A 21,482-nucleotide genomic window follows, 5' to 3' on the forward strand; every position below is an offset into this window, starting at 1 on the left:
GGCATCGGATCCATTATATATAGGTGGTTGTGAGCCACTATGTGGTTGCTGGGAATTAAACTCAGGACCTTTGGAAGAGCGGTTAGTTCTCTTAACCACTGAGCCATCTCTCCAGCCCCTAAAAGGCCCGTTTTGGTCACATTTCATATTTACTAGATTCTGTACTAATTATTTGTTTATATGACTTCTTAGATATTGAACTTGAGGTTGAAGTTGTATCTCTGTGATGTTCCTGGGAGAAGCAGGGGTAGTTGACTTTTAATAAAGGTTCTGGCTTGGAGATTTAGCTACCATGTTGTTGGAGAGGGACTGAAGGAGAGGGGAGACATTCTGGAAGAACTTAGGACTACATTTATTATCTTGCTATATTACAGTGTGGCCATTGGTTATATCAATGTCAAAAGTTCTCAAATTGTACCTTGGAGATATTGAAGCTGGCATGTCGATTATACCTTAGGAGAGACATTTTTTCAAGTTCCTGATCAAGAACTTTCTAGAATCAAGATGCTGAGACCAATAAGACATATTTATCTAAAATGCCAGACTTGTGCTTGAAAGGCCCGGGGGTTTTACTTGGTTGCAATCATTCATATAAAGCTCCTATGTGAACACTGATGAGAGGACTCAAAAATATTTGCTTGACTTTAGTGAAATATCCCCCGTCTTCCCCAGTCACCCAAGCAAGCTCTCACGCTGGCTTTCAGCCTTTGTGACAATGTGTCTTCAGTCATCAGGCCCTCTCTAGGAGAGTCCGTGTCACAGACTCTTATAAAGGGAGGATGGCTGGACTGATTTGGACTGATGGACTTGGGGTGAGGGAGAGGGATGACGGGGAGAACAGCCAGAGGATATTATTTCAACCAGAACCTCACTGCCGACCAGAGTTTGGAACCTTGAGAAGATGGCGAAAGCCTGTACGTGTTGGTGTCCAACATGTTACATGAAGGCTTTCCCACAGAGATACAAAGCAAAGAAAACACCTAAGAGAAGGAACAAAAGGTACGATGATGTTTTCTGATTACAAAGGGGACTGACTCTCAGATCAGAGTAATTACCATCTTAGCCTTGGCTAATTTTCTAAAACAGGACACTTTTATCTAAAGTAGGCATGTCCAAACTCTGCATGATAGCTCTGAATGTGCCCAAACACATTTGCTGACAAATGCATCAGAATGTCAAAAGGTTAGACATCCTCGCAAGCCTAGAGCATAAAGAATAACCCATCATCATGGCTTCCAAAACCCCACCTTAGCTGCTTTTTCTATGTGCTTCTCTACTTCCCCAAACTACAGAGAACCAGATGTCTGTGTTCACTGTCGTTGTGCTGCAAAGTCTCTCTCTGCTCTTGTCCACTCAGTAGGAGACACTGTGTCGCTGGCCCTACCTCTGAAGGTGGGCGCTCAGATACTTTGAGCCCTTGCCTTGGATGGCGTTTTCAGGTAACAGAGTTATAAGGTCCTTTTGAAGAACGTTCCAGTGTCCCTGACAGCTCCTCCTTTGTCTCCTCAGTGAGGCACACATGCTTTGGCTGAAGAAGCTTCTAGACACCATGAAGTACCAAGTCACATTTGTTCCCATTGTTGACTCAAAGAACGATGGGTCCCGCTGCAAGCCTAAGGCCACCGTAATCATCGTCGAGCTTGCTTCTCCACCCCAAGGTCTCTAAATAAAACCTCTTCTTTCTCGGAAAAAAAAGTTTCTGAGTGTAATTATTTAGCTAAGAAGTAATCTGTGGTCCCTAGAGTATCCCAGACCCCCCTTTTTAATGTAATAAGATAGTGGGGTGTGGTAGGTTGAGAGAGAAGTGAGTCAGAGGAAATATGTCACTTTTTTCCTGTTTGGAAGATTACTAATGAAATTCACGGTTGGGCTTTGGTTTGGAATAAGTTGAGATGCTCTCTGGCTCTGAAAAGGACTTAGTTTGATAACCTCTCTAAACACTGCCAGATACTGGGTAGTGTGCTGCTGGTGGAGGTGGTGTGAAACCGAGTTCCATCCGCTTACACTTCTAGAGTCATCTGTTGGCAGCAACAGAGAAGTATATTTTTCTAAGAAGCCATGTCATTCCAACCCCAGTGCAGTATAAGGATAAGCGCAAAGGTACAGCTATCCTACAACAGTATATGCCTGTTCAGAACACCTTTAAAGGGCAACATTCCCAAATGTCTTAGTGTGTCCAACATGAATGCCTGTTGGGACAATTTGGGGATCAAATATAGACATTTGGTATTCTTTGTATAATTGAATCTGTGTAATTTACATAAAGGTACCAGATCTACCCCAGGTCCTTCCTAATAAATTGCAGATGTTCTGCCAAACACAGTATTTTTTTCTGGAGGCCATCAATATGGTTTTGAAAAACCAGCAAGGGGGTACAGGGAGGTAGTACAGTGTGTAATGTGCTTGGTACGTAAGCATGAGGATAAGAGTTCAGGTCCCTAGGACTTGGGTGAGAGGATGAGTGGCTGTGGTGACCCAATTGTAATCCAACACATGAGAGGCAGAGACAAGGAATTTCCAGACCAAGCTGCCTTGAGTATCAGCTGTGGGTGTCAGTGATAAGATAGATTCCTGAAATCAACCTTGGACCTCGGTACATTCACATACTATGCATACTATATACATATACATACATATATGTAACCCTCCTTTCAAACCAGCAAGGCCAAAGCTAATCTGTAAGTGTGAGGTCTCAGAACTGGCTTTTCAAAACTCTTGCTCAGACCATGAAAGGTATAGAGACTGGAAAAGGCTAGAAAGGAGCTGCCCCTTGGGGGTCAGTTGACTTAGGTGGATAGCAGAGCCTTGGCTCATTTTCTAGGTAGTGATGAATTTCTTGGGCTTTTCTGATGAGCGCTTTTGTTCTTTGGTTATCATATTTGGTCTCAGCATGAGGTTGAGGGGAAATGGTGCTGTATTGTTTGAAGATTTTATGATAGAGACCCTCAGCCCAATAGCAGAGAGTCTTGAAGTGCAGTGTGTTGGAGTAGCACTACAGGAAACTAGTTAGTCTTGTGATAGTACTAGTGATACTTTCTGATCCTCCCTTCTTTCTGCGGTTGTTGGCGGCTGACCCATGAAGACAAAAGGAACAGGGTCAACAAACGGTTTCAGACAGCCTGTGAGTATGAACAGAAATGTCAACACTCCAGGATCAGCTTCGGGGAGACAGATCAACGTTATGTGGGCCGAATCAAGGGTTATATAGTTTTAGGGAAATGGGTGGGAATATCCAGGGTGGGCAAAGGTCATTGGCTGAAGGCTAAGGTACTGCGATACCTCATTAGCATTCGGAGGCATCCCAGGAATCTTATGTGTTTGAGAAACAGGTTTCTTAGAAAGGAAGCACCAAGGCTACATGGCATTCCACAAGTAGAGAGGGCTTGGGGTTTCAAGCTCCCCAAACAAGGTCAGAGAAGGCAAAAGCCCTGCTGATAAAGGGAACCCCCCATTTTGTACTGAGCTCAGAAGCCTATCCAGGCAATGGTAGACTTTGAAATTAATTATCAGGGCCCAACAATATTTGATGGGCACATTTCATGGTAGGCAATGGTAACTCTATGCACACTGACTGAGAGAGAGAGAGAGAGAGAGAGAGAGAGAGAGAGAGAGAGAGAGAGAGAGAGAGAGAGAAGAGATAGAAGAGCTCAATGCTAGAAGCAAATAGCCTTCCCTGCTATTTTGTGACTACTCTCGCTTTTTGTTGACTTTCCACAGAGTTTCTTTCCCGCTGAGTAATGAACACTATTGTGTACAGCACTGGGCCATGTCATATTTTTTCACAACTTCTAATGGAATGCAACAGGGCTGGGAGTGATAGCTGCACAGAGAGTACTTGTCTAGCTTGTGCATGGGCAGGGTTTTAACTCAGCATCACGAAACAAACACACAAGTAAATGCAAATCAGTACAAGAAGATCCAATAGGTGCCCAAGTGAATCCCAACTTTGGGATCCACGAGTTTGAATCCAGTGTGTAAGGCATCCAAAAAATTTTATTGCTCAAAAATTCCTGGAGGAAGCAACCAATTATGACCCAGGTTTTCTGTGAGTTCTAGGAAATGACAGACATTTGAAAGGTAAAGAGCCAGGTAGCATAGTTTTAGTCTTTGCAGGTGAGACCAGCTATAGTAAGTTAATAACCAGGGCTGTGATTCATTATTACAGAACTGTAACAATGTCTGTAGGCTGGGTTTGGGCCTGTGGGCTGGTAGTGAGGCAAGCTTTTCTCTGGAACTAGCACTAATCATGTTTTATGTATCTTATCTCCAAGCAAGCAGCATCTTTTACACACAATATGATTGTCACATATGAACTCCCAGACACTGTGACAGCACAAGACAGGACTGGCAGAGGTTCACACCAAACTCTTAGCACTCTTAAGAAGAGGTGGGCTTAAAAATCCACACCTAGCCAAGAAACTAGTTATCTATGCCTACCAGGAAAGGAAAAGTTGGCTTCCCTCAACGGAATGTCATTGAATATATTAACCACCATCCAGGCCCCATCCCCCCACCATGGGCTCCTTGGTCTCTCTCTCTCTCTCTCTCTCTCTCTCTCTCTCTCTCTCTCTCTCTCTCTCTCTCTGTGGTTGCTCTCTTTTGATATTCTTTGTTTTGTTTTTGAGAAAGAGCACAAATACAAATTTAGGTGAGTAATGGGATAGGGATAATGGAGATGGAAGATGGAGGAGGGAAAAGATATGATCAACATGTATTAAACAAACAAACAAACAAACAAACAAGCAAACAAACAAACGTTGACGAGAAAGGAGGCTGGAGATGCTCTTCAGCTGTGTCCTCATTCTTGGACCTCTGGCTCCTCAGACACTGGGTTCGTTGTTCTCCATAATCTTATGTCATTTTTTTTGCTTCATTCTCTCAAGAGGTCCATGAACTGTTGTAGTGACATGTTCTTGTCTCTTTGAAGATCCCATTTTTGGATTTCTTTATGCAGAGGGGTCCTGCTACTTTTTAAAAAAGTGGGATGGTAGTTTTATTATTATTATTAATAGAGTCATTTGTGTGGGAGTGAAGAAGGGTGGAGGGGAGTCGCGCTAGGGCATAGGATCCACTGGTGCAAACGAGATGTTTCTCAGGCAGTTAAGTCAATGAAAAGAAGAACACAGCCAATAGACCATTTATAGGGTGAAGACTTGTGTGATGCAATGCTGGCCAAGACATTGCAGTCACATGATCCTGTGTATCACCATCATGCCAGACGATGCAGCCGGCCCCCAATTAAACACTAGGAGCTCATGAATTTGAGTCCCTCATGTCTACTTAGAATTTACCCCCTAAAATTTTCCTTTGTTTTTTTTCCTTTTCAATATTTCAGAATTGTGCATTTCGATGGGCTTCCAATTGTAACAGACAATTGTAGCAGTTTTATTGCTGTAACATTCCTAGCTGATGGCTTAGAGGACAAATGTATCTTCTCTGTTCTACTACGTAGGCCAATACAGGGCAAGCAAAAATCATTTAAGCTAGTTGTCACCACAAAAAAGTTAGGTGGGTTTTTATGTGAAATTTACATTTTTTTTACTTCATATTGGCTTTAAAAAATTGCAATGTCTGTCAAGACTGGATCCTCCCTTCCTGGAGCCCTTGTTTCTACACATCCTTGCTCAGAATACTTACACAGCCTTCCTGAACTCTAAAGGACTTTGTAAATTCTGTTCTAAATCCTGATGGCGGGTACCATTGTCTTTGCTTGTCCACATCCAATAACTGGTTAGAGGCGAGTTTGAGGTTCTGGGTGATATAGAGGAATATAAGAACCCAGCAGGGCATACAAGAGCGACCATCTTCCCTTGGAGCTTGTTTTCAGCCTTCCAGACCTCGTGAGACCACTTCGTTTTGAGCACAGTTTGAGGAGCCATAAAGGAAATTCTAGGAGGTTAACTAAGGAGAAGAGACCCCTGTCAGAATAGGTGTGGCCTCGGCTCCTGAGACTGGTAACAGAGTGTAGCCCTCCTATCCCTTACACTGCTGCATGCAATGCTGCAGTCTCGAAGACCAATCCATTTCAAAGTAGCTGGGACAGCAAGAGATTTGAGTAGGGCAAAGGAGATGCTGTACATGGGTTCTGGCCTTGTGGGGGTCTTTCCAGCATTGTGGGTCCCTGGAGGACAGGAATCAGGTCTGAACTCCCTGGGCACCCTAGTGTTTGGCAGTATAGTGACAGTGTTATGGTTCAATTCTGACAGAATAACTCAATCAGATTGTGTGTATTCCAGTGTATCTCCCTCTTGCTCTGAGGAGAGAACCATAATTTCCTTTTGTATTTCCTTGCTTGGACCCAGGGACGGAATTGAAGCTCTTTCTACCTAGCTTCCTGAGTCTGTGATGCCTAATAGCTGTGTCTAAGGGGGCATTATGTTTGGGGAATGAGTTAATTTTATCTCACCTCCAGTAGAGTTTAAGGTAAGGGTGTGAATTCAGGCTTCTTAAGAAGTGCATTGTAGGAAGGAAGGGAGGGAGCGAGGGAGGGGTGTGTGGGACAGAAAAGGGAGAGAACAAGAATATGTTCCCAAGCTGGTCACTGGTGTGGACAAAATGGGCTCAATCCAGCTGGCTTCCCTGTGAGTAGTTCTGTAGAATGTGCTGCCCACTTACCCATGATTCCTCCTGTTCTGAAAAGCTTCACCCGGGAGAGTGAGTTGCCTCCTTCCTGCTGCCCTGCACATTTGGAGGGCAGGATTCTTTGACTTTTGCTGTTACTTTGTTCTCTCTCTGTCCCTCTGTCTCTCTGTCTCTCTCTCTGTCTTTCTCCTTTCAATCTCTCTCTCTCTCTCTCTTTCTCTCTCTCTGTGTCTCTGTCTCTTCATACTGTTAAACACCCTATGGTTTGGATTTACATAACCTATTAATCAACACTTGATGTATAGTGTATTTCCAATGACTTTTTATTTTTTGGTTAAAATACACTCAGAGACTTCTACCTTAATCTACTACTGTTATTTCTTTTTTAAAAAACCTAGCATATTAGAGCTGACTGTTGAAGTGGAATGACGAGGTCAGAGGGAACCCATCTTCTCTCCTCCAGCATCTTCCAACTAAATTGCTTCACATAAAGTTTTTATTGACCTGCAGTCCCATCAGCATTGTGGGAAACCATTAAAGGTGAACTCTGGCAATGATCTAAGAGTGAGTGACTAAGACAGGTTGTCAGATTTATTGCTCAGAGGGTTTTTAACACAGTAGAGGCACCTTAGTGTAGTGTCTTCCTTAACTAGGAGGGGATCCGAGGCATTCATTTTTGACCTCCTGTCTTCTTTGCATTCTACGAATAGCATATGGCCATCAATATAGATTTGTGCATACACACAAAGCATGCTCCACTGGCCATTTTTGCTCTTCATGGTTTTGTTTATTCATAGTCAGTCATGGGATATACACTGGCTGGTTTTGTATATCAACTTGACACAAGCTGGAGCTATCACAGAGAAAGGAGCCTCCCTTGAGAAAATGCCTCCATGAGATCCAGCTGTAAGGCATTTTCTCAACTAGTGATCAAGGGTGGGAGGACCCATTGCGGGTGGTGCCATCCCTGGGCTGGTGGGCCTGGGTTCTATAAGAAAGCAAGCTGAGCAAGCCAGTATGCAGCATCTCTTCATGGCTTCTGCATCAGCTCCTGCCTCCAGGTTCCTATCCTGTGTGAGTTCCAGTCCTGACTTCCTTTGGTGATGAACAGCAATATGAAAGTGTAAGCTGAATAAACCCTTTCCTCCCAACTTGCTTCTTGGTCATGATGTTTTGTGCAGGAATAGAAAGTAAGACATACTATGAATACATTAAGTGGACCTTTAGAAGTAAACAGTCCTTCAGTATTAAAGTGTGCACTTCTCTGAGTATTGCACATTCACCCCCATCTTTTTGTTCCCTCCAATTGAGACACAAGGCATCCCTCTATCAACTGTATCTGCACTGTACACACCACTAGCCTCCCTCTCAGAAACTTAACTGCCCTATGGTATTGCAGTGTTGTGTTCAACCCTTATGGTCAGGAAGGGTAAGGGTAGGAATGGTAGCAATTTAGTTGTACCAAAGAGAATCTATGAATGCAAAGGGGAAGGCTCTCAGCATTACAGAGGGCTTGGCACTATGAGTGATTTCAGACACTCAGGGTCTTGGAATGAACTTCCCACAAATAAGGAGGATTATTATAGGAGGTGTTTTTAAAAGAGTCTCATTTGGGAGTTATTTAACTGAGCTTTCAAAGGTTCTGAGTTTACCCTCACATCATTACCCCTTTATCTTCTGTGTATTCATGTAATAATTGGGGTGTTAGGTATTCCGTATTCCAAATGCTCCTAATTATGTGGGAAAATATAACCCAAATAAATACAGGACCCTTGGAATTTCAAGTTATGTTACTAAATGCTTTGGAGAAATTCTGACAAAGAGAAAGCTTAAGCTAGTTATTGATAAATTGAGTTTGAATGGCCCTGACTTTTCCTTTGTTCCTTCTTTCCCAGGGATCAAACAAATGTTCTGAGAAAGAGATTAAATGTAGATCACGCAAAGGAGGGAGATATAAAGGCCAGGAGAATCCAAACTTCACTTTAGGCTTGGTAGTGATCATACACTACATTGTTCATTTTTTCTAATCTGTATGTATGCGTGTGACTGAGGAGACACGTGTTGAGGTCAGAGGACCAACTCAGGCATCCTTCCTCGACTCTCATCCTATTTGAGACACGATCTCTTTCTTGTTCAGTGTTATCTAGGCTGTGAGCATCCCAGCATTCTCCCATGTCTGCTCCCTATTTCACTATGTGCCACAGCTGTAGACCATGTGGGTCTCGGGGACTTGGATGCAGGTCTGCATGCTTTTGCGAGTGATGAGCACTTTACTTAATGACTCACCTTCCCAGTCCACACACCACACTTCTTGCTTAGAACTTGGGTGTAAGCTGCAATGCACACAGACCTGAATTTTCCAGGGCTTCGTCGGTCTTTCTTGCTTTGACAGAAAGCTTGTTTATTCTGACCCCCTGCCCCAGGAGCCAATCATCATCACAAACAAGAATAGAAACTAAGAATTCTAAACCTTAAGATAAACCCAGACATACATGCTTCCACCAAGGCTGCCTGCTTAGGATGCTCAAATGTCTTATCTTCATGGTTGAATCAGGTGAGCCTCTGCTTTCTGGCCTGGCTGGTCCCCACACAGTCTAAGATTGGCCATTCCTCAAAAACCCCAGCAGGGGCTATTGGCTACCCAGTTCAGGCATCAGCACATCCCATGGGGGTGTATGGATAGAGTCGTAGATTTCCATAGGATACAGAGATCAGACAGCAGGAGTTTTAGAGTTGGGATGGGGTTTGAAGAATTATGGTGGCTAGCAGAATATGGAATTTAAAAGTGTATCTATGGTACTTGTGCTCTGTTGCTTCCCAAAAGTGCCCTTAATAAAATGACCAAAAGTTAATTTAGAATCAAATATGCCTTGAATCTAGAATCCAAAGTGGCTTTGACAGTGTTCACCGTGTCTCATCCAGCTTTACTTTGGTCCTCCTCCTTCTCCCTTCTTCTAAATATTTATTTATTTATTTAATGTCTATGGGTATGCTTTCCCATATACATACACAGCAGAAGAGGACATCAGATCCCATTACAGATGGTTGTGAGCCATCATGTGGTTGCTGGGATTTGAACTCAGGACCTCTGGAAGAGCAACCAGTGCTCTTAACCACTGAGCCATCTCTCCAGGCCTTGTCTTACTCTTTAACGTGTATCATGTGCATTCTGTACTGCACAAGCCATCATGTTACATGTTACTGCTATCTGACACACATCAGCTCTGACTAGAGACATTGACTGTTATGAATTGCAATGTTTTCACTTTACACATAGTTTTTGGCCTTTGAAATATGGACAGGGATCTTAGACTAGAAAACTTGTCATAGGAAAGATATTGACAAACTCACAAGACTGCCCTAAAGAAACAGACATATATATAAAGTTGCCCTGCTTAGGTTGTTTTTTTAGTTAGCTTGTTTGTTTGTTTTTGGTTGCTTTTACTTTTGCATTTTTTCCTCCCAAGACAGGGTCTCTCTGTGTAGCTGTCTGTCCTGGGACTCACTCTGTAATTCAGGCTGGCCTCGAACTCAGAAACCCATCTGCCTCTGCTGGAATTAAAGGTGTATGCACCTCCATCACCCAGCTATAGTGTCTGGCTGTGGGTCTCTCTGTGGCAGGGTTTCTCATTGAACCTGGAGCTGCCTCCTGTCTCTGCCTCCACAGGATTGAGACCACAGGTGCACACTACCGCACGTGGCTGTTTTCCCAGGTCGAGAGGATTTGGATTCAGGTCCTTCTGTTTATGGGAGACAAGCACTTTACTTGCTGAATCATCTTCCTCATCCACATACTGCTTATTTTTAATATTAGTTCGATGCAACCAAGAATTGCCTGGAAGAGGAGCCTCAGGTGAATTGCCTACATCAGATTGGCCTGTGGACATTCTCGATTGCTATTTATATAGGAGGGCCCAGCCTACTATGGGCGGCAAGACTATAGGCAGGTGGGCCTATGCTGTATAAGAAAGGCTATGTGAAGAAATCAATAAGCAACTTTCCCCCATGGTTTCTGCCTCTGTTCCTGTTTGAGCTCCTGTCCTGGGGCTTTCCTCAATGGTGGTGTGTGACCTGGAGGTTTTAAATGATTTTCCAGGCTCTTCTCAACTGCATATTGCTTGTTTGGAATGTGTGGTCCTGGTGGCCCCACTTCACACCATCAAGAAGCATTTGTCCTGCTTCAAGGAGCCCGTTGGTCCAGTGTCTGGAGCTGTCTTGTCATGTTGTGTGACTTGGTGTTTTCAAAGTCAATGTGTGCAGCTCCCATTGAGGTATAGACAAAGTGGTCCTCACCTTCCTGGCCAGTGAATGAAGGAACTGATGGAAAGAGGTAAATAAGATGTGTGGGGGTGGGTGGGGCATGTTCCTCTGTCGGGGATCACATGGAGACTTGGAGAGATGAGACAAACATGTTCCTGTCTAACTAAAGAACCAAGGAATTGTTGTTACAACTCTAAACACTGCTCCGTGTGGATGGGTTCAGGTCTAGGCCCTCCATTTATCCTCTGATGGGTTATCTATTGGAAATGGAACCACAAAGGGAGTAGAAATACAAAGGGCAAGACATGCTAAAGGGGAGGGAGCAAGAAAGGGTCTGAGGAGATGGGACAGCCTGAAGAAGGAAAACCTGATTCAAAAGGAAGGGGAAGAAAATATCTTCCCTGTATCCTGGGGCCAGGTGTGTAGATGGCCGTGGTCTGGTGGGGGGCTCATCTATCTTACAGGCTTTCCAGGAGCTGACTGAGTCTGGAAACGGACTTTGGGGGCAAGTGGAGCTTTGCTGAAAGGCATCTGCTTGCCTCTGAGTACAAGAATACTGCCAGCTGGGGAGAAAAGTGCTCGGAGGCCTTCTGCCCCAGAAGCCTGGCCGACTAGCCCGACTTGACCTAGGAGTAAAGTTCATCTCTTTTCCACAGTCTACCTCACTTCTCCCTCCCTGCTGTGCACCCCACCCCCTCAGATTCTCAGAACTCAGCCTCATTGGATTCCCGGAAATGGCTGGTGCAACTTGGTAACCAAATCCTCTGAATCCCTTTGTATATCTTTCTGCTTCTCTGCCCGCTCCTCCGTTGGTGTCCTTAAGGGTTGTGTCTGGTTACAGAGTAGAGACCTGCCAAGCCAGGCTGACCCCTGTGGATGGTATTCTGCAAAATTCTAGGCTTGGATTCTTACAAGTGTGGGCCACTCTTCCCTCTCCCTGACCTGACTTTCTTGGAGGAGCTCGGCAGGCCTGGTCTTCCCCTTGCAGAGGCTTCTCCTTATGCCCAGGGATCTCCTCCTGACCAGGGGTCTCCACTTATCCAGGCTTCTCCACAAATGGAGGGATTCCAGGTTCTGGAAGGTGCATTTTCATTGTCCCCAGAGAAGTCTCATTTCTAACCCAGGCTGTAGGCTGTGGTTTCCTGTCCTGTATCTCCTTTGTCTAGAGCCTTCCTCTTCTCCGTGGGGAACTGTTACTATTTGTTGACCACATCTCATTAGATCAGAGAAGGGAATGGATGACATTAGAATCTTTCTGGTAAAGAAATATAGCTTGGTTTGGTGGCAAAGGCTTATAAACAGGGAAGTCTAGGCATAATGGTTACTCAGGGGGCTGAGGCAGGAGGATCACAAGTTTGAAGCCAGCCAGGGTAACCCTGTACCAAAATGAAAATTAAAAAGAGGCCCTAGAAGATACTCAGTCGATAATGTATGTGCTTCACAGACACGAGGACCTGTTTTTGATCTCCGGCACCCACAAAAGAAGCCAGGCATGGTGGTATGTGTTCATAACATCAGCACTGGGGAGCTAGAGACAGGAAGATGTCTAGAGCTCACTGGTCAGCCAGTCTAGCCTAGTTGCTGAGCTCCCAGCCAGTAAGAGGCCTTGTCTCACAGGAGGTAGGTAGCATAGCATTCCTGAAGATGATACCCAACATTGTCCTCTGGGCTCCCCATACATGTGTATACATGTAGATACTCACCTTCACACACATGTACACATACCTGCACACACACAAACGTGCATGCCCATGCACAATCCCATGGATTAAAAAAGTGTGTAGAGCTATAACCCAGTGACAGGATGCTTGCTATGCATGTGAGAGGCTTAGAATTAAAAACTGATCAAACACCTTAGTCCACACAACTAGGATGATTTTTAGATCTTACATCCAAGAAACAGACAAAGAGAGGGCCACAAAGAAGGGGAAAGTGAGGGAAGTTGACGAGGAGTGAAGTCTTTGTCCGGGTGCTTAGGGCTTCTGATGGGAGTGCGTCGAAGGTTTGGGAGTAGGCTGTGTTTGCTAGCAAAGAAGGCTGGCATGTCTTTGGCTCTCACAAAATATTTGGACTCTGCAGTGGGCAGGCACTTGCTGAACAACAACAAAATCACACCATTCAACTTCCTTACAGCACAACTGAGGGAAATGTAGTTGCCAGGAAGTCTCACGCCTCCGAGCTGTTCCACCCTAGACTGTGGGGAGAGAGATGGCTGCCACTCCCCGGGTAGAGTCTGTCTCCTCAGTGGGGAGAAGGACCTGAGAAACAGCTTAGAGGCTAGCTGTGTACTGACAGATGTGCTCAGTGTGGACAGAGACCATGACAGCAGGTCCTCCTGTGCCTGGGCCAGCAGCATGTACTTCACCGAGAAAGAAACCGGTCAGACTTGCAGATCTTTCACCTCTCTCTGATTCAGTGAAGGATGCACAGCACAACCAGGGTCCAGCTAGGGCTGGTGGAACACAACTTGAGTTTGTGGGTACAGCACACAGGAGGCCCAGTGTCCCATCTTGACACTTACAAAGAGGCTCTTGAGAGAATTCTATTCTTCCCAGCTCCCACAAACAGCAGTGTATCTTTTGTCTCCCTTTCACTGGCCATATCCGTCACACCCCTACTCCCTGGCTGTGATGCTGCAGTCTTATCTGTCGTACCCAGATAAAAAGTGACTTGACCTAATCAGTCTGACTGGACAGCCTGGCTCCAGGGAGGGTTGCTGATGGTGCCCCAGCCAGAAATGGAGCCTCGTGTAGAGCTGGGCCCTTTCTCTACCCGTGGGACCAATCATTACCACACTTCTTCAGAAACTGCTGGTACATAGTTGGGCTCGCTCTTTTTAATCAGCCATGAACAACTGAATTCCCAAGAAAGATGAGGGGTGACTGTGTAGGGTTTCTGTGAAAACCACAGTGGCAAAGTCATCTGTCAGGGTCATGCTATATCAAGGGTGGCTGCTAGAGGAAATTTGAATAGAAAAAATATATCTTTGCATCTGTTAGTGGCATTGTGAGCTGTGTGTGAGCCATCACAGCATGGCAGGTTGCCTGCCAGAGATGAGGATTCTTGCTGTCTTCTGGATACTACCTGCTTGTTATTATAAAGTGTGGGTAGGTAAAGGGGCAGGGCAGGGTTCCTCATTGCAGAAGCAGAAACAGGATGAGAATATTTCAGAGCACTTGTTGATTTTTCTCCTGGCCTTTGCTTAAGTCCTTGGCAGGAGCTGACACCCAAAGCTCTGTCCTGGTATTGTGGCAGGAACCAGGGCTCATGCCCAGGAATGCTGTCTACCAGGGAGGTCGACTTATGTCCCTCCCAGGCTCAGCCTGTGTGGCATGAAGGATCAGTTAAAGGGATTTGTAAGCCTCGGGAAAATGGTCAAGGCTGGATCAAAATTAGGCAAGTCTGCCGTGAAGGAAACTAAGGAGGGGACACACACACACACACACACACACACACACACACACACACACACAGGAGGGGAGGGAGAGAGAGGGAGGGAGAAGGGGGGGGAAGAGTTTTTGGTCACAGGCAGGAGCAGAGAGAAGAGAATGACATAAGCTTATTGCCTACTCAGCCTTTTCTTTATCCAGGACTCCAAGCCCAGGAAAAGGTGGCAGAAATAGGTAGGTGGTTCTTCCCACCTCACTCGACAAAGTCAGGATACCCCCTTCCCACCCAGACTCTAGATTGATTCTAGATTGTGTCAAATTGACAAATACAACTAACTGCCACAAGCACTGTCATTAGCTCATACGTTTTGGGGGTAGCAGCCCTGGGGTGAGAGGGGGTCTGGGCTGGGACAGGGGATGATGGGAATTATCCGAAAGCTCATCTAGACTGGGAGGAAGCTGACACAAGGCTTGTCTGGATGCTTCTGTTCTGCTCCTCTCCTGACCATGGCTCCTTTTCTCTGCCTCTAGTTTTTTTTTTCGTCCATCTGCCTGCCTGCTCTAGAACTGAGGGAGGAGCACATCTTTAACTGTCAGAGTCACAGTAACGACAGTTGTCTATTATTTGTTAACGAAAAGGGGTTAGGAGATAGCCGTCTCTCTGGAGAGGCCAGAGCTCCCCCATGGTGATGTAAATGTGCTTTTCTTGTAAAGTATTAGATGACTCTCCCTCTGCAGAGCCTCAGTGTAGAGGAGAAGGTGTCCCATAGCAGATACAGGAAGAGGACAGGAGTCTCTTCCCTTCAAGCTGCTCCTCATCTCTCTCATTGACTCCTTTCAGGACCCTAGAGGCCACCTGTGAAAAATGACATCAAATCATTTGGGGAAACGTGATTGTTTCTTAATTCCTTAATTATTTCTATGATTATTAAGCAGTGCATGTATCACAGTGTGAGCTCTCGAGAGCCTCCAGTCCAGGAGTCTGCCAAGAACAAATGGCAGAAGGCTTGTGTGCTCGGTAGGCTTGATCACTCATGGCTCCATGGTCCAGGAGTGGTTCGTGTTCTTAGAAAGACTGAGGTAGCCAGTAGGGCTGGCTGGTTCTCTCTCCTCTCTCTCTCTCTCTCTCTCTCTCTCTCTCTCTCTCTCTCTCTCTCTCTCTCATGCAAGTCCGAGGCTTCCGGGGGATTTGGAAGGAGCAAAGAAACATCAGCTCAGTCCACCAGAGCACTTATTTTCTAGGTTAGTCCCTCTTTCTTCTAATGGTCCCTGTTTGGGCCTCCAGAATGGAGACTTTGAAGGAATGTTTACACAGCTGATGCCATAGAACTTCAGGCCCTCTGGGTCTTCACCTGGGACCCCCACCCAGTGTTTCTTCTAGCAAACATGTTTGGCAAGTATTGCCACCCTATTGGTGAGTCCTCCCAGATCCTGAGAGAAGTGACGGGAATGAAACACTGGCTGTTCCTTGTTTAGCCTGCCTCACCTGTCTTTGTCAATCACATCCTTAAGAGCTTCCTTACATTGGAAGAGAAGTCTCTACTAGGAGGGACACTTGTTTGCTGTTTATCGAATCTCTTCTGTTGTAATATTTATTATACTTTCCACATGACTAGGGACCTTCTTTATCTTAGAACACTGCTTTCCATCCCAGTGCTAGACTAGACAGCCTTCTGCCCTGCCTTTGCTTGTGTTCCTGCCAGGGAGGCCCTCGCTGACCTCTACCCTCCCTACTCCCTGGCTGCCTCTTCTCTCTAGTCTCTAACTCACTGTGCTGTGGGGTGTTCTTGGCCACCCATCACTTGTCACCATCAATCCTTGGACACTCTCCGTCTGGACACCTGTTCCTACTTGATCAGATCCTGCCTGCTTGGCTATCTTCTCAGGGTGAATTAAGGAGAGGAGGCTCCATCTAGGGAGCGCTGGGATGATAGACTGCCCAGGCTGTGATTCGAATGAGGCTGTGAAGATAGACAGGAACAGGCTCTGCCCTTGGGGACCCACTACTCATTTGGGGGAGTAGGGAAGTAGCTCATCGGAATACTAGAGTCACCTGCTCTGTTCCAGAAGTTTCCATTAGCTTGGACCTGCTAAATTGGCTGGGGGTTTGCAGACCAGTTGATATGACCAAACAGCTGTTGGTCAAATCATGGTGAGCCACAGCCCCAGACTCCCTACCAATACACATCTGGCAAAAATTCCCAAACTGTGGGAAGCAGTTGGCTCCATAGAGATTAGGATGAAGTCTGTCACCTATCTTACCTCATTTGTATTTTATGAACTGTCATACATTTTACACCATACAGCTCGTATCAGGAAATTTTATTTTATGTATACTTTTTATTGTTTTATTTCTTGAGAACTGATTGTTACCCACTATTCTCTTGTTCTCTATCCTGTTCTGGATGATTTTTGAGTTCAAGTGCTGTATTTGAAGAGAACCAGGTGCTGTATGTTCAAAGGGAGACTGGTCTTCTGGGTCCTGTCAGATTAAAAAGGTCATTCCGTTTGGTGAGTCAAGTTTCAGAAATGAAATTAGAGGATAACACTGGGAGGCTCACAGACACAGTCACAACCATAGAAGCACACGAGAACTAGATCTGGATCCCTGGTGAAATCCACACCAGCAAACTAGCATCCTCCATGTTCTTCCTCCTCCAGCATACCTAGTTCTCTGTCCTGATTCTCAGGGTTTCAGAGACACTCTTGGCTTCCCTCCATGGCTTTCTGAAGAGAGATAGGGATGAAAGGGCAGAGGGGCTTGCATAGATATTGTGAGTGTTGCCTCCCAGGGCATTCTGGGGCAGCAGTGCTGCCTAGCTGGACTCCTGACCTTTTAGACACCCTTTGGTCATGCTCTGATACATGTAACCAAATAAATAATTTCTCATCAGAAAAGGGCTTGGATGATTCCAAGTCCAGTGAAACCAAAGCTGGTTTGGAGGGACAGAGGGAAGCCACTTCAGAGAGAGCCAGAAGAACAGGCCTTAGAGCAAACTGGAGCCTGAGGCAGGTCCCCATGGCAACGATCAATGCCACCTCTAAGAGCCCCTCCCATCTCCTTTTCTCTTAACTGTCCTTTGGAGACGTTGATTCAAGGATCTGAATGTATCTAAGAATGTTCAGCCGCCTAGTTCTTGATAGGTTCCTAGACCTGTAGTGACCAGTGTCAATGCGCAACTACTGGAGGTAGGAACAATCTGTTAGGCCACATACAGAGGAGCCTGAGAGGCCTGATACAGATTTTCTGCTATAAGCTGGAGGCTTGAGAAACCCACTGGTTTTCCGTATCTAAAGCTGGGCAGATGGCTCAGTGGGTACTTGCTGCACAAACGTGAGGTCCTGAGTTTAGATCCCCAGTATCTACAAAAGAGTTGAGCATGATGGCAGGTACTTATATCCACAGTGCTAGGAGGCATGGGCAGGAGGGTCCCAGCGGTGTGTTGGCCAACCCGCCAGGCTAGCTGAAATAGTCAGCTATGGAGTCAGTGTGAGATCATGTTTCAAAATAAAATAATAGTGAGGTAGAAGATCAACTGAGGAACACATCCCAATGTTAACCTCTGGCTTCTATATTTGGTATGTACACACACACACACACATCTATCTATCTATCTATCTATCTATCTATCTATCTATCTATCTATCACCTATCTATCAGTATACACAGTCTAAACCTTTCACTATGATTACAGGCACATTCCCTGTCACAAACTATGAACCTATAACCCAAAGTAACTTGCTGTTGCTCACGTAAGACTCTTGCTCTTTTTCTCCTCACTTCTGGATTTAGGAAATACCAAAACCTCATTTCCTCTTAGCCTGGGACGGCCACTGGTATTGGTGATGGGATGACAGCTGATGGCTGTTAGGCCAGCTGTGCAGGGAAGACTCATAGAACACCTCAGACAAGGTAATAGACAGTGATGCTCAACCTTCCTAATACTGTGACCCTTTAATACAGTTCCTCATGTTGTGGTGCCCCCACCCCTTAAAATTATTTTCATTGCTACTTCATAACTTTAATTTTGTTACTGTTACGAATTCTAATGCAAAATCTGTGTTTTCCAATGGTCTTAGGTAACCCCTGTACAAGGCTCGAGAACCACAGGTAGAGCTTGGACCTGGAGTCTGGAGACAAGAGAGGTGACCAGAGTAGCCTTAGAGGGCCAAGTTGGGCACGAGGTGCCCATCATCCTTTTACTGATGTATGGAATCCAGGCCACTGCTCTCAGCCAGGAGCCACAGGAAACAAACCTTTCCTACTTACTACTCTCATTCTCGCCAGCCTGCTGGGTGTGGATTGTGGCCAAAGAAAGGCCAGGAGCCAGCAGGTGAATGGTGCCCCCGGCAGATGCTTACATCACCCAGCTGGCATTAGGGTTGACTCACAGGACAGGGTCTCATATCACTGCTGCCTCCCATGACCCCCTTGGCAGTTTCCCTTCTGAGTATAGACTGGGCCAAGCTCGGCGGCGCTTACATAATGGAACATGGTTGCGCCTGGTGTGTAGGGGGCGGCAAAATCCAAAAATAAACACTATTGACTGATAACATACAAACTGGAGGAGGTTGGGTGGAAAATGAGAAGGCGTGGTGATGACAGATGTGGCTACTGCCACTGAGGGACAAGGAAGAGGCAGAGGTCGCTCACTGCCTTTTCTTCCTGTAACCATTACTTTGTCCGTGGCGACTCTCTCTCATCTCTTTCCGTACTTGACAGTAACACCACCAGAGGCGCATATCACCCTGTGTAGTGTTCAAATCATGTTTCCACTGAACTAGGAGTCATTTGAGAGCTTGGAAGGGGACTGTCAACGTCCCCTTACATGCTCAGACACGATGATCTATAGGCTTAAGCTGAGTCTCATCTTGTAAGAGGAAGAGGCAGTTTTAGAACCAAATTTTGGAATATCAAAACAAGAATTATTTTGATGTGTCTTAGATACCTGTGCTTCACTACCCAAACACCAATGCTTAGCTTAACACAGTGTAAGTCTAAGAAGCAAACCATGTTAATTTTTTTTCCTAAAGAAAATTCATTGTGGATAACCAGAAAGGATTCATTTTTGAGTGGTTAGGTATGGTGGGTTTTAGCATAGGATAGCTTATCAAATAAAAATATGAATGCTGAACTCAATTTGAATTTCAAAACCAGCAGTGAACTGTTTTATAGTATAAGGCTATCTTGAATACCGACCAAGGCATAGCTTATACAAATAGATCTTGAATTCAAGTGGAAGTGAGTGTCCTGTGTTTTGTCTGGTAGTGTTATTTTCATGGCCTTACATAGCCTGTGACCATTATCTTAATTACTCCTAAAGCTATCTCTATTAGAACATCAGATTCACTGACCAAGGAATATGCTCTAGAAATCAACGATGAGAATCAATCTTCAGGGTGGATTCAAATTTCATTGTAACCAGGGAGACGGTGGGACTGGTTGACTCCTTGGATCTTCCCAGCTTGCTCTGTAGTTCTTGAGCATTTTGCTATGTTTGGGTTTCATTTGGTTTTTGTCTTCTGCCTTTCTCTGTGTATTCCCCCCTACCCTTTGTGTTTCCATCGGTTTAACTTCCACCACCCTGATTCAGGTTCCCTGAGCTTTCCCTCAGCTGTGTTGAGTCTATGGATGAGTCAGTCTCTGGTTTTCAATGGCAAAGACCAGGTTCTCAGAGATGAAAAGGGGCTTGTCACCAGGAAGTCACAAGATTCTTCTGTGGTAGGATGGACCATCCTCAGATAGAAGGTCCCAGGATAGAGATCTCTAGTTGTAGCTTAAAGAAGTCTGAGGGGAGGAAGGCAGCAAGCTAAGTGACCCAGGCTCTTTTTAGCCAATTAATGTCTTTACCTGTGATTCTGATGGGAAAGGAGTTTACCCACCCTTACTCAATGGCATCAAAGCAGATCCCACCTGGACACAAGCAAAACTTTGAGTCCCATGGTTGATAAACAGAAGATCCGAGATGTTGGAAAGAGAAAGTCAAGTTTGAAAACCTTTTACCCTTAGACAGGAAGTTGTATCCTCTAATGATATAGAAGGTTGGCTATACTGGCTGAATCCTTTGAACATTGTTCTGTCAAGACCCCAATGCAGGTTCAGGTGAAGAATATGTGATATTGATCCTGTATTGTAAAGAGCACAAACACCAGGTCTTTACTGAGCACCTACCAGAGCTAAGGCTCCGAGGCTGCAACTCTGGAGGCTTCTTTATTAAATAGGAAGTAGTCCTGAATTATGCATATTCTAGTCCAGAAATACTCTGTGGTGCTTCTCCAGGCTTTTGCATTAATTAATACCATTTCTCTGTCACTTGGGTTTGAATTGAGCTGAAATGTTTTTTTTTTCAAAAGTTGGTAATTTCTTGTTTTTTTTTTTGTTTGTTTGTTTGTTTGTTTGTTTTTTCTTACCTACCGACTAGCCCCAGCTAGGATCTGGAACCGACTGCTTCCCTTCAGTGCTATATGGCTCTTGCTTGGTAAAGCCAGACATTCCGCAAAGTTTATGTAACAGAGGAATGAAGAAAAGCAGCCATCCTTTAGCTGCCACAGAATAAATGTATGACCCAAAGAGAACTCTAGACTTCTTTTCAAGCCTTCTGCTTTTTTTGTTCAGCTTCATGTTCAACAATCTTTGAAGTATTTTACAAAAATAGGAGGCAGTGTGGCCTGGGGCCGGGAGCCTTTCGAGTGCCACATCTGTGATTCTCCTTTCACAGTATCCAGGACAGCAGAGCTAAGCGTGCTTTCCTGGCTGATTGATTAATGAAGCCTTAAGCCCGGGGAGGCTGTGGTCCAGGGGCACATTCTTCTGTGATCAGCACTTCTCTCTCCTCTCCCTACTCCGGTTGCCTGTGGCAGAAGAGCAGTGAGTTCCTGGAAACCTTGAAGGACAAAGAACAGGGATTGGCAAAATAATGGCTGCACTGGTGTCTACTTACCCGATGGAGAAAGCAGTGACTCTATATTGAAGCAAACAAATTTTCACTGCATTGCATCCTGAAGCATAGCTCTTGCAGGAAACAAGTATAATTTTAGACACCCAAACAAGTCATAAAACCAAGCAGGGGCTCTCGGATCTGTTCAGTCTCTCTGGAGTGCCTGCTTGAGTTCTTGGAATGGCCTTTTGAAGCTTTTAGGTCAAAGGTTTGGGGCTCCAGGTGCTGGGGTCACCATAAGATTTGACCTTAGGAATTGGAAACTAACAGACCTGTTTTTTGTCCTGGAAGGGGGGGAGAGAAAGAGAGAGAG

General features: G+C 45.2%; 2 long non-coding RNA genes across 3 annotated transcripts in view; both read left to right on the top strand.

Moving 5' to 3' along the window:
• Positions 1-21,482, top strand: part of LOC115029893 — a 105,252-nt gene that overhangs the window by 37,437 nt on the left and 46,333 nt on the right. The window lies entirely within an intron of this gene.
• LOC110298077 lies at positions 776-1,695 on the top strand. The gene is made up of 2 exons (XR_002378346.2): positions 776-999; positions 1,510-1,695. It is a non-coding gene; the product is annotated as an uncharacterized LOC110298077 (long non-coding RNA).

The sequence above is a fragment of the Mus caroli genome, chromosome 1, assembly GCF_900094665.2.
Source record: "Mus caroli chromosome 1, CAROLI_EIJ_v1.1, whole genome shotgun sequence".
NCBI lineage: Eukaryota > Metazoa > Chordata > Mammalia > Rodentia > Muridae > Mus > Mus caroli.